Source organism: Bos javanicus, chromosome 1 (genome assembly GCF_032452875.1).
Source record: "Bos javanicus breed banteng chromosome 1, ARS-OSU_banteng_1.0, whole genome shotgun sequence".
Lineage (NCBI taxonomy): Eukaryota > Metazoa > Chordata > Mammalia > Artiodactyla > Bovidae > Bos > Bos javanicus.
In genome coordinates this window covers 59,472,926-59,497,997 of record NC_083868.1, presented here as the reverse complement: position 1 = coordinate 59,497,997, position 25,072 = coordinate 59,472,926, and the positions used below count along the sequence as shown (strand labels likewise).

General features: G+C 36.5%; 1 protein-coding gene across 29 annotated transcripts in view; it reads left to right on the top strand.

Moving 5' to 3' along the window:
• ZBTB20 (zinc finger and BTB domain containing 20) overlaps positions 1–25,072 on the top strand; it is an 865,788-nt gene that overhangs the window by 580,628 nt on the left and 260,088 nt on the right. For 6 of the 29 annotated variants that reach the window (XR_009738483.1, XM_061427538.1, XM_061427442.1 and 3 more), the window contains one exon: positions 4,420–4,519. The exons of 20 other annotated variants lie outside the window; for them this stretch is intronic. The gene's annotated coding sequence lies outside the window, so the exon portion shown is untranslated. 3 more of the 29 variants (XM_061427447.1, XM_061427591.1, XR_009738486.1) reach the window with 2 other exon arrangements.

Here is a 25,072-nt window from a genome sequence, read left to right as displayed (position 1 = left end):
GAGGTTAAAATAACTTACTAAAAGTCACTCAGCAATCTCAGATGAAGAATCTAAGGAGACAGTCTTGAATTCTTGACCCAAAATCTGCCCTTTGCTATACAAAAGTCATCCTTGGTAGGATGATCCCAAGTATTAATTTTAGATTATGATATTACCTTTTGCCAAACACTTAAAACGTTTTCTGGATTTGGATAGGGCCTCCGGTTACCCTCAGAACTCGGGGAGAAGGCCATGTAAGTTCTCTTCTCAAAAGTTAAAGCAGTCCTTGTCACCAAGACTATCATATGTTAGATCACATGTCAGCATCTGTGACACAGTCAGGCCTTGGCTTCTCAGGATCTACTCATTACAAGTGAGTTTATGGGCCTTGAAGCATATGGCCTTGATATATGATCTCAGAGCAAAAGAGCAAGGTATTTCAAGCTGGCCACAATTTTATTGACTCTTACAGGCTCGCTTTGTAGTCATTCCAATAAACTAGATGAGAAATTTCTGATGCTCCAAGCGATCCAGTCCCCAGGACTCCATTTCATGATTCAGAGTCCAACTAAACAACTCAAGAGTGCTTTTGTGTGACACTGTGACCACAGGGATAAATAATTGCTTAGTAATTCTCTTTGAGGCAGAAAATTCTAAACATGGAGAAACCATTTCCCCTTAATGGGAGCCAGAAATCCTGTAAGTGCTTGAAATGGCATTCACAAGTCTGAATGGTAAACAGATAAAAACAGGAGCGCACCAGTTGCACAAATGACTTGCTTGTCACAAACTTGTCATTGCAGTAATCTAACATTTCTTTCACAGAGCCCGATGGAAAGTATGGAACAAACAGGCCCTGCTGACGTTTTGGCTCTGCTAAGCCTTCCTCCAAGCTAAAGCATCTGCAGCATCTTCCTGTTCTAGACCCTTTATCTGCTGAAGTTAGCTGATACTGTGCATGTCAAAGAAATGTTTGACTATTGCATTAACAAGTTGATGACAAGCAAGTTATTCCTGCAACTGAAATGCTTCTGCTTTTAGCAGGCTGCCATTTTGACCTTCATCTTATTATACAGAAGAACCAGAACAGAGCAGAGCCCTGGGAACATTCAGTATTCCAGTATCGTTGCCCTAGACTTGAGACCACTGTCTAGGGCTTAGGTGTAGTGGTATAGCGAACATATCTGGCAGTTCCATCAAGTTTATATATGGGATTTTCTGGTAAAACATAAATGGTATAAACACATTGGACTGTCCCAAGATTTCCTATTACTGAAATAAAGTGAGCCACACAGAAATTCATTTCCTCCTCACCCCCTCCACCCCAAACACACACATGCTCATACACGGGTCTGTATATAAAATGTTAATACAAAAGTCCCTTCTTATCCTCAGTTCCACCTTCCCCAGTTTCAGTTTCAGTTAGCCACAGCCATCTGCAGTCTGAAAGCATTAAATGGAAAATTTCAGAAATAAACAGTTCATTAGTTTCAAATTGTGCACTGTTCTGAGTAGCATGATGAAATCTCCTGCCATTCCACCTGGGATGTGAATCATCCCTTTGTCCAGAGCACCCCACCAGTTACTCACTTAGTAGGCAGCTCGGTTATGAGATTGACCGAGACAGTACTCCGGTTCTTGTGTTGAAGTCACCCTATTTTACTTAATAATGGCCCCAATGCATAAGAGCAGTAATGCTGGCAAATCAATTATGCCAAAGAAAAGCTGTTAAGTGTTTCTTTTTGTTGAAAAGGTGAAAGTTCTCAACTTACTCAGGAAAAAAAGTCGTATGCTGAGGTTACTAAGATCTATGGTAGGAATGAATCTCCTCTCAGCGAAATTGTGAAGAAGGAAAAAAGAAATTCATGCTAGTTCTGCTGTTGCACCTCAGACTGTAATTGCTGTGGCCACAGCGCACGATGATGCTTAGTGAAGATGGAAACGTCATTTGATTTGTACAGAAAGATATTTTGAGACAGAGAGATCACATTCATGTAACTTTTATTACAGTATATTGTTATATTGTTTCCATTTTATTATTGGGTGGTGTTAATCTCTTACTGTGCCTGATTTATAAATTACACTTTATCGTAGGTATGTATGTACAGCAAAAGCTATAGTGGATATGAGGTTTAGCACAATCAGTGGTTTAAGGCATCCACTGGGGTTCTTAGAACCTAGCTCCCTTGGATAAGAAGGGGGTACTGTAGCTGAAAGAGTTAATGAAAATTATAACCAGTTTTACACAGTTTTTGCCAGTTCTTGGATTTCCTCCTATCAGTAAGCTCTCCTCACCTGCTTCTCAAGTAGCATAACATCTGAACCAGTCTAAGCCTAATCAGAGCCACACCCTTGTCCCCTAGAAAAAGAGCTGTGTCCTTCAGCCGCCTCACAGAAACCTGGGGCAGCCCTTTCTAAAACACCACCGGTTCATCTCCAACTTCAGCAGCCAGTAGGGAGTGCTCACACACTGTGCAAGTTCAGAGTCTTGCCTTTCTGTTTGAGAGGCCCTCCCCTGGCAGGGGGACCCACCCTTGGTGTTCCCTGAGTGTGTGTCTGGTGGGTCCCAGGCTTACCAGCGTGCAGCCAGAGCTAGAGCCTTAAACAGGAGCTTGGCCTGTTGCCCCCAAGCATTCTGCCTCTGCTGGTGCCTTAGGTGGATCAGCACTCGGAGCAATGGCGCTTTAGCCCCAAAGACTTAGGTCTTTTCATAAAGCGGAGCTTCGATTGTTCATCAAGGTGTCAGTCGCCCTGCATGCTTTCATACCTCTCTGTAAGGGTTAAGGGCAGTTGCTTGTGTCCTACCTGGTTTAAATGTTGACACAAAGTGCTGCATTCTCAGATTTTTTTTTCTGGTGGATGCCCCAGGTGCTTTCCTTTTGAAAAGTCTTGTGTAAAAATGATGATCATTGTTCAGCCACGAGAACTCAAATTTCTTGCCAAAGTAGTGATGGGGCTTAATTTTCTTTTAGATTTGGGAAACTGATCACAGTCCTGTCTCCCAGATGAAATGTTTAATTCCCATCCTAGGTATCTCAGACTGTAATCTATACCTCAGCCTCGTTACCTCAGAAGGCAGGTGGGAAAGGTATGTGAAGAGGGTCCTGCGTTTTACACAGTTAAGAATATTGCCCCAGGAAAAGGAAGTGAAGGTAGTTTGAAGTGGCAATTACATCTTCTGTCACAGAAAACATGTAAACAAACCATTGAATTTTAAAAGAAAGTTTAGTGACTTCTTTCTTGCTTTTTTTTAAAGAGTTTCTTTCTTCCTTCTTAAAGTTCCTAATATGATTTCTGTAATGATTTTCTGTTTTCTTTCTTCATAGAACTTAAATGGCAAAGAAATGATATGCTATTTTTGATTCAGGAAAAAATAAAGATCTTTTTATATGGGAACTCTCTTTTTAAATATACATTAGGAAATAGATAATGGTCACAAAAAAAAAAAATGTTCTCTCTTCCTGTTCAGAGAGATAGATGATTAGTATATGTGCTTTTAATATATATTTACTTGCTTATCTGGTTGTTTGTTTATTTTAAGAAAGCAAGAAAGGAAGGAAGAAAACAAAAGCTCTTGTGCTGGAGTGATTTCCTTGGATTCATAGAATGTGGGACTGGAAACGAGCGTGACGATAGGGCTGTGCCTTTGTGTCACGTGTCCACTTCACAGATATGGACACTGAGACCAGACCTGTTTTATAACAGGAACAAAGGTAAACGCAACCGGGCTGTGGCAGAGCCAGACCTAAATCATGGTCTGACCTACAATCCGGCCAATATTCTCTCAGAAATTACATAATTTTTAAAAAACTTTTTCTTTTAAACAAAGAATGATTTACATTGGCGTGCTTAAATCTAACAGGATGTTTGCTTTTGGAAAAACTGTCTGTAAATTAGCTAAGCTAATTCAGGAATGTACAGTTGAACAGTTTTGAGACATTTCTTACCAAGCTATATTTTATCTGAGTTGTATAAGGAACCATTATAATTTCAATTATTTCTTTTCTCCTATAAGATTTCATAGAAACACTTTTCCTTTCCCATTTTGGCACCTGAAAACATGAATTTTTAAATGAATCTGTTTCTTTTATAAGTATTCATTTAAGTAGGTCATATTCTAGAATTCTTTGAGGTAAAAAAAAAAATCTTATCAGATTAAAAGAAATCTGTTTTTTATTCCCATTTTTAGCCACATACGAGTCGGTCTTGTAATCATCGGTTTCAACAAAACATTAAGTTAAAACATCAATGTTTTTGTTTGTTTTGGTTCTTTCTGTTTAACACAATGGGAAAAAAATGCATTTACCTTTTTGCAGCTATAATAATTATATACTCCATTTTTCATTTATGCAAAACTTATTTTTGAGGGTTTCCTTTTTGTTTCATTTCTCTATTTTTGCATTTTCCAAACATCTGTACCGTGGCTGGTGGCGAGAGTAGCAGTGGCTGGCACTTTTCCTCCGCGCTTTGAGACAAAGAGAATTGGCTGGAATAAAACCTTGCTTTCCATACGGTTAACTTGAAATACAGCATTGAAAAGGTATTGTCTCTTTTTCTTTTCTGAAACCAGAGGTGAAGCCCAGAAACAAATAGCAATATTAATGCCAAACCACCTGTTGATTCACATCAGAAAATCCTTGGCAATCCCCCACTTTATGTTTGAAACACCTAAATGGATGACTGATCTTTATGCGTTGGTAGCATTGTATTCCTGGAGAATCCCAGGGACGGGGAAGCCTGGTGGGCTGCCGTCTATGGGGTCGCACAGAGTCGGACACAACTGAAGCGACTTGGCAGCAGCAGCATTGTATTAATACATGATGCTGGTCATTCACTTAAGAAAGCCTGGATTCTACACATAGTCAAAGAGTGAATTGAAAGTTTTGCTTTGACTCAACTAAATGATCACTTTGTAAGTACACTTGGCTGTGAAGTGTTTATTGATTCCTGGAACAGTTGGACCTAGTGTCATGGACAGTGAAGAGGAAAAGATGACACTAGTGTTTTCTTTTACCTTGATCAATTCTAGTTAGGAAAAGCAGTAGTCTGTCCTGTCATTTTTAATGTAAAATGTTTCATTATAATGTGAACATACAAGAATCCAGCACCCAAGTTAAACAAACCTCAATGTGGAAAATTTATTTCCAAACCTGTTTTTATCGTGTATTATTCTAAGTTATGTATAGTGAAGTACACAGATTAATTGTATAGCTTGATGAGATTTTATGTGAGTATACATCCATGCAACAATATTCAATCCAACATACAAAACATCCACAATACCTAGGGGAATCCTTCATGCCCCCTCACAGGCTATATCCTCCAAAACTTTAACAAAAGATTAAACACAGCACAACTCTTCTGATTCCTATCATCATGAATTAGTTCTACATAAGCCATACATTATGAGTTATAGAAAATGAACTTTACTGTATGTGTCACTAAAATCTGAGTCTCTAATTGTTAGACATTATTTCTGATATTTCCCATTTGCCACCAAAATTGTACTTAACATTTTTGTACATGTTTGGAAGCAAAGGAGGAAATGCTAAACTGTAAGAAAAAAAATACATTTTTCAATTTTATGAAATAACTTCTTATTTTTTAAAGTTTAATAACTTTACTAAGAATTATGCAATTTTTCTTTTTAAAGTGGTAGTATCGATTTATATTCTCATTAGCAGTCTATGAGACCTTCTCCATATGCTTCACAACATTTGGAATGACCAAGGTTACATTTTTGTCAGACTGAGGGGATTGAATAATATATCATTGAAAATGTTTTTCACTTATAAACCACTGGGATTTCCTCATGCGTGTTCATGCGTGTTGCCGGTTTATATCTTCACCTGTGTTTTGATTGAGTTATTTGTTTGGCTCCTGTTGTTATGGACAGCTTTTGGTTTTGGTTTTGTAGTTGCTGTAATACTCTGGATTCTCATCTTTTGAGCAATATAGATTGCAAATATCCTTTCCCAGTTTTTAGTTTTCTCTTTTAACTGTATATAGTGGCATTTATTTTTAAACCTTCTGATTTTAATGCAGTTAAGTTTATTGATGTTTTCCTTTATGGTTTGTCCTCTCGCTGCCACTGCTGCTGCGTCGTTTCAGTCGTGTCCGACTCATTTTTAAAACCCTTCAATATGACAAGATCCTTAAGAAACCTTCCTATATTTTTTTCTAACAGTTTTAAAGTTTTTTCTTTTACATTTAGATCTCTAATCTTCTTGGCATTTGTTTTTGTGTATGGTATCTTACATGCATCCTGTTTTGTTTTTTTTTTTCCTTGTGGGTAACACAGTCATCCCAGCACCATTTAACAAATTAGTCATCCTTACTCACTAATTTGTAATGCCTCTTTCACCTACATCAAATCTGTTTTTAGTATCTTTATTTAATCCAGTGGACTATTTCTCTATTCTTGTGCTAACACCAAAGTGCCTTAATTACCATTGTTTTATAATATTCTTATTATTTGGTAAGGTAAATCTCTCTACATTGTTCTTCCTTAAAATTCTTTTTGCTCCTCTTGGCCTTCTGCTATTCAATGTAAATTTTAGGGTTGTTTAGTCAAGTTTAGCAAAAGCCCTGTTGAATTTTATTTGTATTTACATTAACTTTAGATAGTAATCTAGAGGAGAATGGATATTCTTATGACACTGTGTCTTTTTAACATTGAGAGCTGTACTTGATGAGCTCTTCCTTCCAGTTCTATAATAATGTTTTATAATTTTCACCATCAAAGTCTTGCTTGATCTTATTTGTTAGAATTCCTCTCATATAACTTAATTTTCATGATATTATGTATAAAATCTGTTTTCCACTTTATTGCTTATTTGTTAGTATTGGTGTATACTCAACAGCTTTGCTGAATTCTCTTACTAGTTCCACTGGCTAAACTGAAATTCTCCTAGGTTTTCTACATGGACATGTATATCATTAGCAAATAATTCCAATATATCTCTTAATTTTCAATTGCAATTTATCAATTAATTTTCAATTCAATTTATTTTTCCTGTCATATTGCATTACTGAGACCTCTATATACGTAGTAGTATACTACTAAGTCGCTTCAGTCATGTCCGACTCTGTGCGACCCCATAGACAGCAGCCCACCAGGCTCCCCCGTCCCTTAGATTCTTCAGGCAAGAACACTGAAGTGGGATGCCATTTCCTTCTCCAGAGATCTCTATATAGTGTGGAGTAAAAGCCATGACATTAGGAATGTTCTGTTTCATTCTTTACTGGAAATGTTCTGGAAATGTGATATTTGCTTGGGATTTTGATAAATCAAAATCATTATTGAAAAGGTCCCATCAGCTATTTAAAGTTTGCTAAGTATTTTTAATCAAGAATACTCAGGACTTCTCTGGTGGTCCAGTGGCTAAGACTCCATGCTCCCAGTACAGGGAGCCTGGGTTTGATCCCTGGTCAGGGAACAAGATCCCACATGCCACAACTAAGAGAGTTTGCTTGCCACAACTAAAGACCTGGTACAGCCAAATAAATAAATAAATATTAAAAAAAAAAAAAGAATACTCATTGAATTTTATCTAATGCATTTTCTGCATCAATAAAATGATAAAATTTCCCACTAATATGTTAGTATTTTATATGATATTAAGACATTTCTTAATAGTCAACATTTCTTACATTCCTGCAAAAAATTTTTTTTTACTTGGTCCTGGTGTGTTTTTTAAATCCAGTCTTGAGTTTAATTTGCTGACAACTTTCTATATATGTTTGCATGGGGAGATTAGTCTTTTCTTAAAATTTTTATTATAGACATTTGGTATTATGCTGATAGTAGCCTTGTAAAATAAGTTGAGCAACATTTCTCTCTTATTTTTTTCTATTTCTGAAACTATTTTTATATTATACAGATTACCTATTCTGAAGATTTGGTTAGATTTACCTCTAAAATCATCTGGACCTAATATTTTGTATTAGTAGGTGGTAGGTAGTGTAAGGTAGATGTTATATTATCATCAGTTCCTTTACTTCCATAGCTATTGCTTTATTCAAGTGTTATAGTTCTTCTTAAGTCAATTTTAAGGAGGTGTTTTTGGAAAATATACAATTAACAGTGAATCTACACTTCAAATTTATTTGTACAAAGCTCTTCATAAATTCTTATGATACTTAATTTTATCTGTAGATATGTTCCCTTCTTATTCCTAATATTATTTATATTAACCTCTTCTCTTCTTTTACTGGCTGTTAGACATTTTGTGTTTTATTTACTTTTTTCAAAAATTGTCTTTTGAGTTTGCTTATTGACTTGATTGTGTCTTTGCATTCTATATCATTACCTTATGCTTTTGTCAACATTACTTTTTCTTTTTATTTTATTATTTAGATCATTTTTTCTAGATTCCTGAGTTCATTTTTTCTCATTCAATTTTAATACTTTTTATTGTTTTTAAAATGAATCTGTCTCGAAATTCTCATTCAGGGTCTCATTAGCTGCATAACATGTCTTGATATATAGTTTTGTTTAATTTTAAATATTTTGTAATATCTCTTTTGATTTATTTTTAACCCTTAATTAGAACTGTGTATTTCTAGGGACTTCACTGGTGGTCCAGTGTTTAAGATTCCATGCTTCCAGTGCAGGGGCACAGGTTTGATCCCCAGTCAGGGAAATAAGATCCCACATATCACGCATTGCAGCCAAAAAAAAAAAAAAAAAGTATATATTTCTACATGGCAAACATGTATTTACTCTATTTTTATTACTGATTCTGAATTCAATTCCATTATAATTAGATGTGTTTTATACAGTTTTGATTGAAAAAAAATTTTTTTAAGTCTTTTCTGACCTAGTACATGGATTTTATTGCTGGCCTTAAAGTTCATTGCAAATATACTCATTTTGAAATCATTATCAGACAATTCTATAAAATCAAATTTATCTGGAGTGAATATTCCAGTTATTAATTTTGTGGTTGTTTTGCATTCCTATAGACTAACAACAAAGGATCAGAAAGAGAAATTAAGGAACAATTCCATTTACCATCACATCAAAAGAATAAAATAGCTAGAAATGAACTTCCCTTGCTGTGTTTTAGAATTTTGTTTTGCAGGTTAATGTTGGTCATAAAGCTTTTTTGTCTTCCCTCTTAGCACTCTCTCTAATTTTTTCATACCTCCTTGACTGATGGTTTTCCAGTTGCCTCTATCTGCATTCCTGGCTTTCTCGTCCCAATCCAAATCTTATAATGGTGTCTTTAGCTTACCTTTAAGAATATTTGATCATGAGACTGAATCTATACCTTCATCCTTCCACCTTTCAGTGCCTGCAGCTCTGTCTAAGATATTGCCCCAGGCAGCAGATGGCCATATTTTTTACAGCCTCTTGTTGAAGTAACAAAACAGACTTAGGTCCACCATTTCATATGGAACACTTTTGGCCCCATTACTCCAAAGACCTAGATTCCCAGCCATCTTGATGTGCTTCTCTATCCGGATTTCAGTAGGCTTATGGCTTCAGCCCTCCTCACTGTTTTTAGTTTCTTTGCAGAAATGGTTACTTTCTTCTTTTTAAGTCTCACTCTGCCTTTTTAGATTTTTTCATTTTGTATTGTATCAGTTTTTTCACTTATCAGTATATCTTGTATAACACTCCTTTGATTTTTACCTCTCTTTCATTTAGATACACCATTTTAAAACAAATATTACAAATAATATTGATTATTTAGTGGTGCTGGGCACTGAACTTTATCGATATTGTTTTATTCAATCCTCTCTATATAGTCAGTTACTTTCATTCATGTTTTATAAACTAAGGAAATTGATATAAATAAGCTAAGTAAATTTCTCCTTAGGAAAGAGGTGATGACTAGTAAATGCAGAAGTAATATTTAAATTCAGTTTTCTCCACTACAAAACTAGTATTCTTAAAGTACTATTGTATGGTTAGATTTTGTGGAATTTTAAGCCTATGTTATGGTTTTTATTTTAATAATAAATTAATTGACTTAATATTTATTGTTGTAAAAAATGAGTATTTTCTATATTATTCTGCCTTCTTGGTTCTCTCTGTCTTTTTCTCTATGGTATATAACTATTTTATTTGTTTGTTATTAGTATAGCAATTTAGAAGTTTTAAAGCAAAATTTATTTTTCTAATAATGAAGAGTACTATAAAATAATAAATAGTATATATTATTAGTAGATGTAATAGATAAAATAAATACTAAAATAATATTAGAAAAAGTAGCAGTTATTTTTTAAAACAAACTATTTTTTAATTATCGCTATTAAAGAAATCATATGCTGCATGAAATGAGAAATTTAGGGTGCTGCTTCTTCATTCCTCTCCTCCTACCCACTTTCTCAGTTTTCGTTATAATGCATTAGTCAGGTATAGATTATTATCCATCTCTGTGATATAGCTGTGGAGAGGATAATCACAGAAAGCTGGATCACTTCTTCAGTAATAGAGAGCTTCTGGTATATGCTTAAAAATGTTTGTTGAGTATGAAATGAATAGGCCTAGTTTGTGTGCACACACATTCACACAGAGAAAGAAAACATAGCTAAGATCTCTTTAGTGTCCTCTAGCACTGGATGACCCACCTATTCATTTAAACGTTGGATATTGTAACTGTTTAACTGCCATATGATTTAATAAATACTCTTTCTGTCAATTTAGTTGGGCAAACACATGCTTTTAAATCAACCCTTTACAATCAATGAGCTTCTATCCAAGTTAGTTCAAGTCATAGCTATTCCCACATCTACCCCTTCTGCCCTACCCTATCCCTCTAAATAATTAGTATATTTGGCAACTCCCAGTCTCACAGCCCATTCTCCTACAAAACAGTTTGTGTTGTTTACTATTTAAATAGAGGCACATTGACGTAGTTCTTTGTAGGGTAGTTCTTATAATCCCCAATTATTGTCAGAGGAAATTCTTTATAGAAGTTGCTAGGAAAATTGGATTTTCCATTGAATACCACTAGATATTAGCACTCCAGTATTCTTGCCTGGAGAATCCCAGGGATGGGGGAGCCTGGTGGGCTGCCGTCTCTGGGGTTGCACAGAGTCGGACACGACTGAAGTGACTTAGCAGCAGCAGCAGCAGCAGATATTAGCAAGAAACTTAATGATGATCTGCAATATGCTAGAATAAAAACACCATGCTTCTATTGTAGCAAAGCAGATTAAGTAAAACAATATAGATTAACAAGAAGAAAGCAAACTAGTATAAACTGGGTCATTTGCTGATGTGCAAATTTTATGAAAATTTTAATAACATTTGATCAATTTATAAGTACATTATTCATGTTTATAAGAACACTCAACCCTTCTATGTGATATGATTTTAACAATCTTTTGTCCATAAGAACAGATTGAAATTAAATGGGTTTCCTAGCTGTTTCTATTCTTTAAATTATACAAATGATTTTTTTATTATTCCCTACTTAAAGGCATTGAACTAGGAATTGGGAGACTTGGTTTCTAGTCCCAGTTCTATCATTTAACTAGCTCTATGACTTTGAGTAATTTATTGAACTCTTTGAGTCAGTTTCTTCACTTATAAACATAAAAAGTTGGGCTTCAAGCTCTGTAAATCCCCTTTCAAGACTCATATCTAGTATTCAATATTGGGTGCATGTGTCTCTGTATACTCACATATATGTACTCACATATATAAAGTTAACTGCATATAAGTTCCATATCTCAATAACCTATGTTAATCAACAGAATTCATAAGGACATAGCCAAGAATGGGATTAATTTCCCCCTGAAGATGACAGTTGAATTTAGCTAATAGATAAATAATAACTGGGAGTTAATGTAGGATCTTAATCAGGACTGACATGACAACAGCAGTATTTTCAGAAGTACTGTTAGGCAGCAGTGTGCAGAATGCATCAGAATGGAAGAAATATGAACTACAGACTAGGCAGACATGATGTCCAGGTTCAGGATTAGGTGAGGAGAGTCTACGGTATAGTGACAGCATCAGAAATGAAATGGAAGCAAAAGATAAGAAGGTACTGAGATGTTCAGTACCTATTTGTTCAAAAAAATCTAAAAAGATTATAAAAAGAAAAATTATGAAAGAGGAAATGCAATTGATAAACATATGAAAAAATATTTTAACTCACTAGTACTCAAAGACATGATTTATAAAAACTAATCTTTAATGCTGATAAATGTACAGTAAAACTGTCATTCATATAATAGTAATTGTGGGGGGTCATGTGTTGACACCAAATTCTGCAAGGTAATAGGCATTATATTATCAAGAAACTTTCTTTAAAAATGTATCTTTTGGCCCAGTCATTTAATTTCTAGGAATTTATCTACAGGAACCCGAAATTCAAAGATTTGTGTACAAAGACCTATTCATCACAATGTCATTTATAAAAGTAAAAGAAGAGAAAATCTTAAATATTTAATCAAATAAATTATTAAGCAAATTATGGAACATATGTATATATTATTTGTATAAAGTTATTAACTACAGTTATTAATTTTAAAATATTTTAAATATTAATTTACTAGGAAATGTTCGTGAAACATTGTAACTGAAAATGCCTGATCCAAAAGAAACTTGTATACCTGACATGGTCCCAAATTATCAATAGAAAAATGAATGAAAGTATTTGGTTACATCAAAGGAAATACATTAAAATGTGAATAATACTAGTACCTCCTCTGTATGACGGAATGAAGTGATATTTTATTTCTTCTTTTCCTTAACTTTTCTAAATATTCTGAAAATACTCTAATGATTAGAAAAGTAAAAAATTTTAAGCAAACAGTAAATAATGTAAATAAAAATAATTCCAAATCTGATAATATTTCAGCTTGAGAAAAGAACACATGTCTATTATTTATCACTTCATAACGGGATTAAAATGTCTTCCTTTTCCAATTTATTAAGCTTTTGAAGTACTTGAGATATCAATTTTTAGAATCTTATCATCTAAAATATGATATATATTTTCTAAATCATATCATATACTTTCTATTGCCCAGTGTTTCCCAGAGTTTCTTTTTTCCTTTCTTTCTTTTTTTGGATTCTTGAACATTTGCCTTAGGTTATCAGCCTGTGCTTTCACATTCCAGAACCTCATTTTTTTAGTCCATCAATCAGCTCTGACATTAATATGCTCAGGTCACATCTGCATGTATATGAGCTTATCTCAAGGGAAGAAATCTTGAGTACTCTTTGTTTTCAACTGTTTTTAACTTCTAAATTTCTCATATTATAAAAATTTCATAATCCAATAATAGCATTTTAAGTAACTGAAACAGATGAAAACAAAGGACATAGCCAATATGTATCTATAGGTCACTTTTATTGAGTGGCATGACCTACTACTGATAACATTTATCAGGCATCCATCTCAGAAGGAAAATTTCAGCTGCTTTATGTAAGAATGAATAAACATAATGACTAACTTGGCTTTGTACCCAGAATTTAGCCAAAAAAGAAACCCGGTTGGATGCCAGAAAGAATAAACCACATAAAGTTTTATCAGCCCAAAGTACACAAGTAACTCAGTCTGCCCTTTTTCTAACAAAACTATATAAGTAAAAATGTAATCTTAAAAAATCAAAATTCCTTACACTGGCCAATGGCAAAGTGCTAGAGTAACTAAAAATTTCCAGACCACACCCTTTTTGCTTTCTGCCCAGAGAAGAACCATTGTCTTTCTAACTCAGGCCTCCACTGAGCACAAGGTAAACCAGAACCAGTTGCATACATGCTCATCTCTTTTTTCTGAACTGTAAACCTAGTGAAGGCAGAGGCTTTGTCCTATTTATCTTTTATACCTCAGGTTTTGGCAAGATGCATAATTGTTGAATGAATTAATCAAAGATCAGCAATTTAGTTTAGATGATTTTAGTAATTATAAAAATACAGAGGAGAAGAGTTACTTGAATACAAATGCTGACGTCCTATGTATTATAATAAATAACCAATTTTATTAGTATTTAGGCACTTTACCTCATTTACAGTAATGTTACCATTTTATTTTAGGTACTTAACACCCTTTACAATGATGTTACCACCAAATCATGAACATCTTTGAAAGTAAACACCTTTCAAGAACGTATTTTTCCACAAGGCTAAGAGCTAAAGAGTTAAAACTTAGGAACTCTTGCAATAATCAGTGTGACATTCAAAACAAAAAATTATTACATCTCTCTGAATCTCAGTTTCCTCATCTGAAAGATGGGAATAGTAATAATACTTAAGTTACAATCCTTATTGTAGGGATCAGATGAGATGGTTCATATTAAACATGACTGTCTAGTCTTTGGGCTATTGTCACTACCATTAATGCCTCCCAGGTCAGCTATTTGTACCTGCACATATATCTTGACAACTGGGACAGAAGGAACAAAGGTATACTAGCATTCTATCCCTGGGTGTAGAATCAGAGAACGGCATCAGTTCAGTTCAGTTCAGTTCGGTCACTCAGTCGTGTCCGACTCTTTGTGACCCCATGAATCACAGCACGCCAGGCCTCCCTGTCCATCACCATCTCCCAGAGTTCACTCAAACTCACGTCCATCGAGTCGGTGATGCCATCCAGCCGTCTCATCCTCTGTGGTCCCCTTCTCCTCCTGCCTGCGATCCCTTCCATCATCAGAGTCTTTTCCAATGAGTCAACTCTTCGCATGAGGTGGCCAAAGTACTGGAGTTTCAGCTTTAGCATCGGTCCTTCCAATGAACATAAGCCAGTGCTTTTCAGGCTTCAGTAGCCTAAGAATTACTTGGGAAGCTTGTTTAAAATGTAGATCTTTGAGTTCCACCTCAAGAGATACTCATTCAGTTTAGTTGCTCTAGGGTGAAACTCTGAAATGTCTTTTTAGTATATTCCTCAGGAGATTCCGATGCAGGTGGCTCCAGACCAAGCCCTAAGTGACCTTGACATGATAATTCCATCCCAGCCTCGACTGTGGATTCCCTCCAGTCCATGGCTTCATTCCTCAGGACTCAGTCTGTCTGCTTCATCCTGTGTGGCTTCACTAGTCCCACCCCTCACCTCAGCCACTAACAGCAGAAGAGAATAGAAAGATAGGATCAATTGGGAAAACTTGAGTAGCTGCAGTTAATTATCTGTTATTTTGTATTCTTTGCACTAATGATATTCTGCATTAGTCCAAAAGTGAGCAGACTTGAGAAGTAAGCTTGAATTTAAGAATGATCGTTTTCCCCAGGTAACTATAGAATGACTAACTATAGTGAAGTTTATCCCTTTTTTTAACTGAAATTGCTATCTATAGAACTTAGACGAATAAGCACAATTGAGTGCAAAGTGTTAAATGCATGCTTTGATTTAGTCAATGCATTTGCACATTGAAGTAATTAGGATATATTTAAAAGCACTCTGCTTACAATACTTCACTCTCCATTTCCTACAAATCAAATTAGAGAGGGGTAGATTTGATTTTGACATCATTTTGAAAATATTTTCTTTTTCTTTTTTTAATTTCTTAGAGTTACATTTTTACAAAGTTCAATGCACAACCGACTGTGACTAAATTCATAAAAACCAAACAAAAAGTCCAAAGTGAAGGAAAATGAAAAACAGCACAGGGTAATATGCAGTAGAACAATGTAAATCAGACCTCAAATATAGTTGTAATAACACACCTTATCCGTGTCTGATCAATTAACAACAATACTTATGCAGATAGCAAATAGCTCATTCTTTGATCGAGAGCCCCAAATTTAATTATTCATCTCAGTCCAAATAAATATGAAAAGGCAGCCAACTCTTAGAAAGATCTTAACCATCTCCTGTTTTCATCATACTATATGTAATGCAATGAATGAATGTGAAGAAAGAATATGAAGATTGTTTTCCTTGTTTGTTAACAAAGCATTCAAGCAGGATTATTTATTTTTGAATAGATTTGGCAGAACCAAGACATGTTTATGGAGCTATGTTTCACAGACAAACCCAAGTTTAAATCCCAACTCTGCACACTGTATTATCTTTGACAAATTATTTCACCCTCCTCAGCCTCGGTTTTCACATATGTAAAATGAGGGTAATAATATCCATATTGCAAAATCATTTTCTTATCATGCAATATTATATTGAAAGTGTTTATGATTTAATATGCATGCAATAAGTGGCAGTTATTAGTATTAATTCAAGAAGAAAGTTTGAAGGAATAAGAACCTAAAATCCTCAGAAGAAAAAAAATACTAAAAAAAATATTCTGTATTCTCACTTCCCCAGAGACTATTTACTGATTTTAATCCTACAATTTTATCAGGATTACTACAGGAAGGATTGTTTTGCCTTTATAATCTTCTTGCCACCCAAATTGCTGTTCTTAATGTACATCAGTGACCTCAAAATACATGTTGATAAATACCCTTTGTACAATTGAAGTGCACATTTGAATGACTATAATTTTTAATCTCAATTATTATCAGAGTCTTTTGCTGACAATAAATAGCACTTTGAACTGGGCACAGGTTAGATAAGTCTAATTCCCCTTATTTTTTTCTATACTACATTTATAGTTTTAGAAGTATACATGGTAATGCACAGAAGTGAAGGGGCGATGGAATGGACAAGAATAGTAGACTCATTGGGGCTTCTTAGGAAACAAAGATGGTGTCCTGTTCTGCCTTGTCTTCAATGACTAGTTCTGTGTTTCATATGTAGAGAATTCATTAAATGTTTGTTGAAACAAGGAAAAACAAAATGCTAAGAAAATACTTGGATAACATCAAGGAGCTGACTCAGAAGTCATAGGTGCAGGTAGGAGGCAAAGAGCTGAAGACTTATTTACGGACATCAGTACTCCCTCAGTTAGATTCCATGTGGAATATCAGCCATTTATATTCAGAGCCACTAATTCTTAGCTGGAGGAAGCAGCTAACCTAGGAACAGTAACTGATCTTCAGTCAGAGAGCCATGACACGACCTTCACTTCAGAGCTAGATAGAGCCATGGAGATTTTCTAATCCAAGGGCCTCATTGTTCAGCTAAGAGAATATAATGACTTACTCAAACACATGTTGGCAAGGTTTGTTGATGTTCAAACTTTGATTTCCTGACTCTGGTCCAATTCATTTTATCTTGTAGTGTGCTGCCTTTGTGTCCCCCACTATCTCCCAGAGGGTTCCTATATATCCACTGTGGCTCCTCTTTCTATGACCAAGGCCATGCAAGGAAGCATTCAGCAATGCCTCTGATGACAGTCATCTCATCTATTATGGCATTTTCCATAGACCCTATAAAGCCATAATAAAGAGATTCTTCCTTATCTTTTAATTCAATTTTTATCAAGAAATAATCTTTATTGAGTTATTATTAACCATTAACAGCTCATCCAAATTACTTAGCTCCTTTTTAAATAATCGTTAGCTGATGCTGAAGGGAATGGAGAAAAAAGAACCATTATAATTTGAGGAGAGAGTGGAGTTCTGTCCTTTGGGTGTTATCCAGGGGAAGGCAAGGCCAGGTGGGCTGTGACCAGGGGCGTCCAGAGTACCTAGGAAGTCACTCAAGGATTTGAATCTTAGAAAAGGAGAGGGGAGATGAGAAGAGGTGAAGGAATAGAAGAAAGAGGAAGGACAAGAGGAGATGGTTCTGCAGCTAAACTTAATACTGTGGTCTTCTGGTTCATTGCCTACTATATTAGTCCCTACTGTGCTCAATGGAAAAGCTTTGTGTTCAGGTCAGTTGTGTCCTGTTAGAATTTATTTATACTGCCACTGTCAAGTAATGACTAGAATTCCTTGAATCCAGTATTAATGACAGCCATAAAAGGAGAAATAAAGCTTTCCGTAGGTAAATATCTCCACCTAAAGAATGGAGAAGTGTTGATGGGCTGTTGATGGTGAGTCAAATTGGCATACCAGGAATTTTTATAAATGGTTTTCCCATGCCTCACTGAATTTGTAGCTGAGACTTTAGTTGTATACCAGCTGTGCGTGCAAAATCTCATAATTATTCTTACTGTATTAAGCATTTTATAGCAATTTTAGCTCTAAAATGCTATGCAATAGTTTTTATGCAAGCGTACCAGACATGTAAGCTGTTCCAATGAAAACATTTCCTTTCATTTAGACACGTGGTTTTAGGTTTCCAAACTTAGCTCTTTGCATTGATGGAAGAATCTTTAGGAAAGCCATCAGGTTTTTTGGAGGGAGAAGGGGAGGCAGTTGGATGTTCTTGCACATACTTTATTTCTTCAAGCAGCCTTATCAGAAAAGGGGCATTTCATTAATTGTACATTACTGATATTAGTAAATACTGCTGCTGAGTACTGGCTCCCCCACAGTCTGTCCTGTTGAGAAAGGCACTGAAGAGGAAGCGAGGGTTATCTCTGCATCCCTCTGGGGTATAATGACAAGCAGGCAGAAGGACTTGGACTTAACCTCTCTGCAGAAGGCTGACACCTTTAACACTGCTGCACAGGCTGCTGCACCCTGCAGTGTCAAGTCTTGGGCCTGAGCCCAAAACTGGTGTGGAGTTTGAACCCTTGGCATTCTGGCTCAGGGCCAAGTGCTATCAATGGAACCCCACTGACACCTTTAGTTATTCTTCCTAGATTAGGATAGTAATTTACTTGTCTCTTTGATTTCAAGTGTCTGGTTTTGTTTCCAGATGCCTCCCAGCTCATCTGTATTCCAGGGATTTCAAAAGACTTTAACCTCATTGGTTCTTTGCTTTGTCAGTTCCATTTGGTGAACACGGGAGGGATACAGAGACTAGAGAGCAGTAAGGGAGGGGGCGGGGTGTGTGTGTGTGTGTGTGTGTGTGTGTGTGTGTGATGTAGTGAGCATGTGGGGAGGGCCTGGTGAGACTGCAGGAATAAATAAAAGGCATGTTCACTTTCAGAATATCAGCTATTATCCCAGAGCAAGTCAGGATGGAGTATAAGAGGTGATGCGTAGGACAATGTAGTGAAAAATGTCATTAGACAGATTCATGTGTAAAAGCCCTCCAACCAGCAGTAATCTCAAATTCCCCCAAACGATTGCAATATATGGAAGAGATGGAGAGACCATAGAAATTTTATCCCAATGCCAATAAGGTAACAGCACTTGGATTTAACATGCTATGGTAGGAAAAGGCATTTATGCAGGGGTGTCATTTCATGTTTACAAGGCCCTGTCTAGAACCGTTTATTGATTTTACTGCGGTTCTTTCCCCAGGACCCTGTAGATAGATAATCGCTAGAAATGTCCATCATTAGCAGGGCAATGAGTACAACCATCGCACTAAGAAAAAGATACACATAGGACCCTGCCAGCAGGCATCAAACCAGGGGGTGGGGGGAGAGTCACACAATAACACGTGCAGCTATAACTCCAGGCAAACACACACACAACACCCTGTGTAGCCATTGCACTGAGAAAATACACACAGCCCCCTATGCTGCCATCACACATCAGGAAAATACACACACGACACCCCTATGTAACCATCACACCAGGCAAAAGCAGAGACATAAAATGCTAAGTCAATAGGAATGAACAGCTCGTAAAAGCCTACTGGAATAGATCACATCACAGCCAGGTACATCTGTTCTCAGCACTAACCATTATCGTTAGCTTAAAATGCTTAAAATCACTGCGCATCCTCAGGTCTAGGGACAGATTATTCCAGGAAGATTCTGCTAAATAGATTTGGCAATGCAGTGAAAGGGACCTCTACTACATTTAAGTGATGCATTTTGCATCTCAAAGGCCATCAACTATATTTAGAGGAACTGTGTGATTGAAGAACAATGCTCTAGGATGGGAAGGCAATTTTTCTGGCCCTTCTAAATCTGGGGGTGATTTTGACCCCAACTTGAGTTAAGTGTACAATTGAATGGAAGCGATCAGACTGGGAGATGACTAATAAAAGCAGAATTGGAAACAGCTTTCATCTGTGCTGTAAAGTAAGCCACTCTATCCTGTTTTAAACTGGAACTCTCAGGTGGGATGTCATATCCAGAGGTCTTGGTGAGGTCAAACTTCAAGCCACCGACTTGAGATAAATAAGTAGTAACTACAATCCTTGCCTCATAGGGGTGTCTGCTCAACTAGGGGGAATAAAGGAACCACCCACCTCTTCTTTTGCCAGCGCCTTCTCTTTATCCTCTTGCCTTGGTCTGTGATGTTATCCTAACTGTGTGACACAGGGGTTATGGCACTGTGAGGGAAACTCGGCATGTCCTTCTGAAGAGAGACCCAAAAAAATAGAAAGAGTTTCAAGCTCACAGTTCCATGTTTCAATTACACTGGCGTTATGTGTTTCTACTGAGTGAGACATGTTTCAAGCTAGCTTGTTAAGAATGATTTACACCATAATTCTAGGAAAAAACAAATGTGAGTGACTGAGATTTGAAAGGGAAGAGTAGGGGGAAGTGCCAGACTAAACGAATCCTAAGTAAATAGGGTGAGGTTGGGTCTTTTTTTCTTCTTTTGGTGTTTTTTGTTTGTTTGTGGGGTTTTTTTTGTTGTTGTTGTTTAAAAAAAAAGAAAAAACAGAAGCGAAAGATGTATTGTTGGTAGTTACTTCTTTCACCTGGGTTAAATAAAGCAAAAGAAGACAGAACTGCTCCATTTGCTCCATGTAAAAGCAAATTTTTAGGAGAGGACAGGTATTTCTCTTAAATTTGCAAGATAGCATCTTATTGGGAATAAGTGGTACTGGAAATAAGAACTAAGAGTTACACTTTTTTACCAAAGGTGGCAGAAAAGGTTTTGTTAGGGTGAGATAAGCATTCTCCATAAAACAATGAGGTCGTGACATGAGGTAATTACATGGTGACTGGGACACACCGCATGCCATACTGGGGAAATTGCATGATACCTGCGTGGTAGCACTAGTAACTCTCGTTATCACTGCCTTATTATCTCCTGATAACTGTATAATTAGTTTGCGTCACCAAAGCACCCTAAACGTACGCCTGTTTCCAGCTACTCTGGTAGGAAAAAAAATAAACTTTTTTGCAAGGGGGAAAAAAAGCTAATGAAGAAAGTTGCCAAGAACAGATATTTTGTAATCTGTGCTAAATCTCTGCTGGAAAACATGAACAGTAACGAAGCTGAGAAGACAGTAAAAGAAATTCGGGGCAAGGTGCCAGACGCCCAGACGGAAGGAGAATGTGGACCAAAAGATTGCGACAATCGGGTAATTATGGTTTATGAATTTCAGCTTTAATCTGTAGTTCAGTGAGTCCTGATTAAATATCTGTTAAACACAATTAAAGTTTGTTTTTGTATTTCACCGTCTTGATCAGAATAATTAGAGACTGCGTGTTTCATGTCAAAAGTAGCAAGAGGAATTTTAGTGAATGAACATCGTTTTTAAAAGCCATTTGTAGCACCAGCTGTTGGCATTATTTTATATTTTAGTGTTATCAGCATAAAGATGGTCCTCTGGATGCTGAATAGTTTCTAGCAGGACAAGGATATTATGCTGTCATGATGGGCCTGTGTTGATGAGGCTGGAATGTTTAAGGGCTAGTGTTCACTGAGATAGTACATGGGTGAGATGCAGGTCAGGGAGACAGGTCTTTTTAAGTGAGATAAGAAGGAAGTCATCTGAGTTAAGTTTATCCAAGCAAGGATCAGAGGGAGGAAATTTCTCATGGTAGACTCATACCTTAACACCTGCAAACTCCAGGAGACAGTGAAAGACAGGGAAGCCTGGTGTGCTGCAGTCCATGGAGTCACAAAGGGTCGGATACAACTTAGCAACTGAACAACAGTCGTGTGTTAACATCTGCAAATGCTGGTTAGCTTATTCAGACAGATTGTATACAGTGCCTGAAGGCAGGCACAAGACAGATATGATGGGAAGTGTGGGAATCTGTCCTGGTTGGTTCTTGGTTAAAAATCTGTGTCTTTATTTTTAGAGTTAATAGAACGTACTACTGAAAGAACTTACCATATTAATAATTCTTTGGCTAGAGATAGCAGTATGAATTCTGCCAAAAGGACAAGTTAGAATATAAGTAGGACTAACTGAAACTAGGTTTGGTTTGTAAGACCCTACAAACCAAAACTTAAACTATGATTTCCTCACACTATGCCAAAAGTGAGGCTGGAGAGTTAAGTTTCTGTGTCTTTAAAAATTATAAGTGGGTATATGTAAAATTTTCTATGCAGCTGTAAAGACATATGATACTATCCTGTTTTCAATTTGAGTCCTGGAATATTTTGAACACAGCAATAGAATAATGGACCTGTTCCCCAAAGAGCGGGCACGCGTGCTTAGTCACTTCAGCCATGTCTGACTCTTTGCAACCCCATGGACTGTAGCCCACCAGGCTCCTCTGTCCATTGGATTTTCCAGGCAAGAATATTGGAGTGGGTTGTCATGCCCTCTTCCAGGGACTCTTCCCAACCCAGGGATCAAACCTGTGTCACCTATGTCTCCTGCATTATAAGCAGGTTTTTTACTACTGAGCCACCAGGGAAGCCCTCCCTAAAGAGGCCCATGTCCTAATCCTCAGAACCGGTGACTAGATTGCCTTAAATAGCAAGAGGGACTTCGCAAATGTGAGTAAATTAGAACCTTGAAATTGAAGGATTACCTTGGATTCTGGATAGGCCTAAAGTAACCTCAGGTGTTTTTATAAAAGAAAGACGGAGGAAGTGGGGTCAGAGTCAGAGAAGGCTATATGACAAAGGAAGCAGAATCAGAGAGCGGGGGGCAGAGATTTGAAGATGCTAGACTGCTGGCTTTGAAGATGGAGGAAGTGACCATGAGCCAAGGAGTGTAGCCTGCCTCTAGAAGCTGGAAAAGATAAGAAGAGAGATTCTGTCTTAGAATCTCCAGAAAGATGCAATCCACTGACACCTTGATTTAAGGATTTCTGACCTCCAAAACTCTTAACAGATTTGTTTGAGACATTAACATTGTGGTATTTAGTTACAGCAACAATAGGAAACCAATATGGTCCCCATGAGCTTGCTCCATGGATTTGACATCCATTTAAAACTTTTCCAGTTAAAAGTGCATCTGGGTATGAGAAAAATAAGCCTCTGTGAATTTAGTTTTTTAATACCTATTCTCCAGGCTCTCTGTCATTTGGAGGTACCTGCTATGGTAAGAATTAAGAAGGCCTATGCATTATGAATTAAAATAATGGGCAAATTCAACCCCACCCCCCAGCACCAGTTACCCACAATACTTTTCACATGAATAGAAATGTTTACAGGAAGGGAGAATTGGAGAGTAAGAATCATTTTTCTAACAACAATAGCAGTTAACAACCCACGGGTTGAACCATTTCACTTTGCCAATATTCAACCGTTTTGACTTATAGAAACAGCAATTTCATATGGTTCAGCACACCCAGTTTTTTGTTTGTTTTATTTTCCTATTACGTTATTTTTTTACCCAGTGTTATTTCATTTGAACCTTCTAGGACTTGGATTAAATTTGTCCCCAAATTTTGTAATTAATAAATGTCAGAGAATTTCAAAATGATTGTGTATAACATATTCAGGTGAAAATGAGATTGAATCCCAACTGGTCAAAGGTATTTTAGCAGAATTGAGGATGTAGGCATGTATCTCTTTCCAAGAAGTGTCAGTCTTAAAACTGTAAGAATGCTGTAGGGCAAAGTGAGCTTTACCTAATAGACACAGACAATGAGTATGAAAAAAACACTCAAATAGGCAGTGGTTGAAACTTGCTACCTAGCATCTTTGTATTCAAAAGAACATAATAGCAGTATCACGGAGGAAGGGGTAGGATAGCATAGTGCTTTACAATGCTATTGCTTGAAAGGATTCCTAGCCTCCTCCCACTTACGGCTTCCTTTGAAATTTTGGTGAAAGCTGTTTCAGAGGATTCACAGACCACCTAAAGCCTAATGTTGGACCTCAGATTAATTATCCCTGGTTTACACTTTCTTCTAAGAAAAACACTGTGGGACTAATTCATCTGACATAATTTGAGATCAGAATTGTGAAATCCTTATTTGTCACATGATTTTGTACCAGTCATTAATGTACATTGAGGCCTAGTCTTTTAATTAGTAAAATTAGCAATTTTGATGCTAATGTGCTAGGAAAGTGCATTTTTGTTTTTTAAGCATTTGAGGTTCATTTAAAGAACCATTGGGATGAAAAGCACACTCCAGTATTCATTCTGTTATTTTTCAGTCACTCTTTTACTCATTCATTCAGCAAATATTTATTGAGCCCCTACTATTCTAGGCACTGGAAATATAATAGTGCCCGGGACTTACAGGTCCTCTTTCCTCATGGGACGTTCTAGTTAGGGGAGAGAGTTAATAAATATGTAGACATACTAGCACATACTGACAAGTGAAATGAAGAAAATACGAGTATAACCTAACAGATAGAGGGTGTACAAAGATGGCCTTTGGCTGAGACTCGGGTGATGTTAGAAACCAGTCATGTGAATATCTGGAGGAAATTGGAATAGCAACAGCAAAAACTCTGAGCCTAAAGTGAGTTAGGCATGTGAATTATGAAATAAGGTCAGGGAATAAGGAGAAATATATTGGAGATGTGATCAGAAAAGAAGTTGGAAACCAGATTATGCAGGCTTCAAAGTAAGAAGTTTGAATTTTCGTCTCATGGTGGTGGGCAGCTATTGGAGATTTATGTAATAGGATTTGATTTCACATTTGAGGAAATCACTGTCTTTGCTGTATAGAGATAATGAAGAGTAGGGGAGCAAGAAGAGAAGTAATTCCCACTAATAGTTAAGAAAATTTCCAAAACTGAAGATAGGAAATAATCTCATGACAGTGTAATATATTACTTCATGGAGATTTTGCGATATCTTATGTTGAGTAGCCAAGAGAGCCGAAACTGATTTATGATCTGTAGCATTCCCGTCTTTGGTCTATTCAAGGATTATTTTGGCCTAAAAACATTCTTCCTTAGAGGAAGAGGAAAAGGAAATGTGAACACAGTCCAACAATGTTTGCAAATGAAGGAGAGTTATTTGGTGGGGAGAAGATCGTTAAAGTAACTGAGAAAGTCACCAGCAACTGAGCACCTCAATAGGTAAGGGAGTGACTGAGAGCTTGGGCTTATTTTACTAAGGGTCATCATAAGTCTGCCTCTTCTTGCCTAAGGTAACTAAGATAACTTGTCAACTAAACCCTT